Source organism: Heliconius melpomene, chromosome 14 (assembly GCF_056956725.1).
Source record: "Heliconius melpomene rosina isolate 202511_hmr_F chromosome 14, ASM5695672v1, whole genome shotgun sequence".
In the NCBI taxonomy this organism is placed as follows: Eukaryota; Metazoa; Arthropoda; class Insecta; order Lepidoptera; family Nymphalidae; genus Heliconius; species Heliconius melpomene.
Window position 1 is genome coordinate 9,688,379 of NC_140402.1, and position 4,261 is coordinate 9,692,639.

At 41.5% G+C, this 4,261-nt stretch overlaps 1 pseudogene; it reads right to left on the reverse strand.

Moving 5' to 3' along the window:
- Nucleotides 1-2,146: 2,146 nt before the first annotated feature.
- LOC146532359 (uncharacterized) lies at nt 2,147-2,964 on the reverse strand (annotated as a pseudogene).
- Nucleotides 2,965-4,261: the final 1,297 nt, after the last annotated feature.

Below are 4,261 nucleotides of genomic sequence, written 5' to 3' on the forward strand. Positions count from 1 at the left end.
TTGAGGATAAGGGAGCAAGGGTATGACGGTGAACTTTGCTCTTTTGACAAAGTACACACTCTCGTGTCCACTCTCTACAGTCTTTGCGAATCCCTGGCCATACGAATCTCTGTGTAACTCCTACCAGGATGGCTCAAGCTGTGTAAAGTTTCAAAAACTTGTCGGTGAAACTTCTCAGTAATGAACGGGCGCGGAGAAGACATTGATACGTCACAGTATAACTTCTGGTTACAGTGTGGCAAATCTACCTTAACCAGTTTTAACGATGAGCCTTTTTGAAGCAGACCTAGCAGTTCAGGATCAGTATCTTGAGCAAGTGCTAGAGCCTGGTAATCAATAGATCGACTCACCTCTTCCAGTCGTGACAGAGTATCAGCCACTACGTTCAAACGTCCTGGTAAGTATTGAATAATAGTTGTGAACTGAGAAATATAATCAAAGTACCGATATTGGCGCGGCGAGCATTTCTCCCTGTTAATGTTGAATGCATAAGTGAGAGGTTTATGATCTGTGTGAATCACGAAGTTTCGAGCCTCAACCATGTGTCGAAAATATTTAATGGCTTCATAAATGGCTAACAGTTCTCTGTCGTAAGGACTATACTTCTTCTGCGCAGATGTTATTTTTTTAGAAAAGAAACCAAGAGGTTGCCATACGTTATTAACACGTTGTTGAAGAACTGCTCCAATTCCGACATCAGAAGCATCAGTGGCAATAGCTAGCTCTGCAGAAGGATCTGGGTGAGCCAGTAATGTGGCTTGAGATAAACAAGTCTTACATTTTTGAAAGGCTTCCATCATCTCCGGCGTCATAGTGATCGGCTTAGCTCCTTTCATCTTAGGCCCTAACAGCGCAGCATCTAATGGTGCTTGGATATTTGCGGCGTTAGGAATAAAACGTCGATAGAAATTGAACATACCGAGGAAACGTCGTAATTCCTTAGCAGTTTTCGGCACACTGCACTCCTGTATGCTCTTTACGTTCGTATCTAAAGGTTGAGTCCCAGAATCTGACACTAGGTAACCAAGAAATTTTACCTGTCGCTGCCCGAAGACACACTTGGATGTGTTTATCAAAACACCATACTCTTTGAGCCTGGTGAAGAGTAGTCTGATGTGGCGCTGATGTTGTTCTTCAGAACTGGAAAATACCAAAATGTCGTCTAAGTAACCAAAACAAAAGTCATCAAAATCACGTAGCACTTCGTCCATGAACCTCTGAAAGGTTTGTGCTGCATTGCGCAGTCCGAAGGTCATGTACGGGAACTCGAAAAGTCCAAAAGGAGTTGTAATGGCTGTTTTGTGGATATCATTGACGTGTACTGGTATTTGATTGTACGCCTTGACTAGATCGATAGTTGAAAATACTGTACAACCAGAGAGTTGGTAGGAAAAATCCTGGATATGGCGTATCGGATACCTGTCAGGTACTGTGCGAGCATTGAGTGCTCTATAATCACCACATGGTCTCCATCCGTCGTCCTTCTTCTTAACTAAGTGCAGAGCGGACGACCACGAACTGTTAGAGGAGCGGGCAGTTCCCTGTGACAGCATATCGTCAAATTCTTTTTTGGCTGCTTTCAGTCTAACTGAGTCTAAACGACGAGGTCTACTGGTAACCGGTGGTCCGGGAATGGTTTTGATGTAATGCACGGTATTATGCTTAGGTAAGGAAGACGTACCTGATGGTCTCGTTACCTCTGGAAACTCATGAAGCAGCTGATGGTATTTTGATTCTCCCGAAATGGCTTTGACTGACGCAAGGTCATCGGAGATATTTTCTTTTATTGCTTGCACTGACAGAGTGGTATTTCCATCGACGAGTCGCTGACATCTGCAATCTACAAGAAGATTGTAAAATATCAAAAAATCTACGCCGATAATGGGCTTTGAAACATCAGCGATGGTAAATTTCCAGGTGAAAGTACGCTTTAGTCCTAGGTCTAAGTGTAACAATGTAGGACCGTAAGTATGAATGACTGTACCGTTTGCCGCCATGAGTTCATACTTTGTCTTGGTACAGGGCGCCTTGGTAGCCAACCGTGGAAAAACGCAGAGGTCCGAGCCAGTATCAATGAGGAAAAGCATTTTTGAAATACGGTCGGTAATGAAAAGACGGCCTGTAGGTAAAGGGCAGACGTTGGCCGCTACTTCCGGCTGCCCAGAGAGTTTTCCGACTCTCCGTAATTACATGGCTGCACACATTTTTTAGCATTTGAACCAAATTTAAAATGGTACCAACACTTTTGCCGGGTAGTCGACTTCCTGCGATGTCTGGAATGGCTCCGGGAACGCTCTTTAAATTTTGATGAGACCGAGTTGTGACGTACCTGGGTCGAGAGTTCCGATACCTGCTTGGTCAGGAGTTGGATCTGCTTGGCCATTTCTTCCAACATGGAGGATGCAGGGGGTGTGGCCATCGCAGATGTGCTTGCGACCTGTGGTGATGAGGGTGCTATCTCATGCACCTTGTCTGCCAGGTCAGCTAATTTTTCGATAGGCAGATCAGGCTGTGAAGCTATAACCGTTTGAATGTTTTGTGGTAACCTACTCGACCATAATGTTTTTAAAAAATCCTTGGGGACAGATGAACCCGCAAGATCCCGCAAAATCTCAAGATCATGTATCGCAGAAACTGTGATGGCTTGCGATCACCTAGCTGCTCGTGCCTCAGCAACTGCATCACTTTCTTTTCTTGAGACGCAGACAATCTTTTAATCAGTTGCGTTTTAAGAGTGATGTATTTATCCGTCTCGGGAGGAGAAATGATAATATCCTTCACCTCGACAGCAAATTGATTATCTAACTGAGCGGCAACGTAATAAAATTTTGTAGTATCACTTGTTATATTAGATAAAGCAAACTGACCTTCAATTTGTGAAAACCAAAGGGCTGGTTCTTCCGGCCAGAATGGTGGAATACGTACGCCAATTCTGCACACGTTGGATGTAGCCGCGTCCTCCATCTTGTATCAGAGGTCACTTGCCAAGGTCGTCAAAATGGCCTCCTGCCGTTTTAAATCTTCTTGCCAGCAGTAAACGTAGGTATTTATTGTAGTGCTCACCAATTTAGGGGTCACCAATATAGCGGTTGAGATGTGATACCACTATTTAATATGATCTTATTTATTTTACACTAAATGAGTAAAATTAAAAATCCAAATTTTGAGAAATTGTCCAAATTTATTTAACGCACAGATACGTGAAGAGAAAATAATCACAGAAGGAAATAAAGAAATTTAAATAAATACCAATAGAAAATACAAGCTAAACTAGCACGTAATAGCAAGAAGTTAAGGTTGAGAATTGAATGCAAGCTAAGAGGGCAATGGATACACAAGTGAATGTCGCAAGCGATTCTAGCCGACTCTTTAAACGTGGCGATGCTAGCTAGCAGCCTACGACACGCATAGCAAAAAAACTCGGAACAGGTTTGAATTGTTCCAATGCACTGCGTGCGGATGATTTTAGTAAATGTAATAATATTAATTTAGAATAAGTAATGTTCCCTACAGGCCCTTCGGAGCCCGAACGATCGACACCAGTTTTAACCGAATCCGAGCGGGGAAAACTGAAAAAATCGGTTTTCGCCACTTACCGCCCGCACCTTCCCGCGCATTCCCGCGGGTTGTATACCACCTTGACGGACCCTCGGAGCCCGAACGATCGACACCAGTTTCAACTGAATCCGAGCGGGGAAAACTGAAAAAATCGGTTTTCGCCACTTACCGCCCGCACCTTCCCGCGCATTTCCGCGGGTTGTATACCACGACACCAGTTTCAACCGAATCCGAGCGGGGAAAACTGAAAAGTTTTCAATAAACAAAAGATTATTATTCTTAGGTTAGGTTAGGTTGAACATTTTTTACATTTTTATTCTCTCATTTCGATTTCTTTTTGTTAGATTTCATAAAAATATATATATTAAATGAGAAGTTTTCAATAAACAAAAGATTTTTATTCTTAGGTTAGGTTAGGTTAGGTTGAACATTTTTTTACATTTTTATTCTCTCATTTCGATTTCTTTTTGTTAGATTTCATAAATATATATATATTAAATGAGAAGTTTTCAATAAACAAAAGATTTTTATTCTTAGGTTAGGTTAGGTTAGGTTGAACATTTTTTTACATTTTTATTCTCTCATTTCGATTTCTTTTTGTTAGATTTCATAAAAATATATATATTAAATGAGAAGTTTTCAATAAACAAAAGATTTTTATTCTTAGGTTAGGTTAGGTTAGGTTGAACATTTTTTTACATTT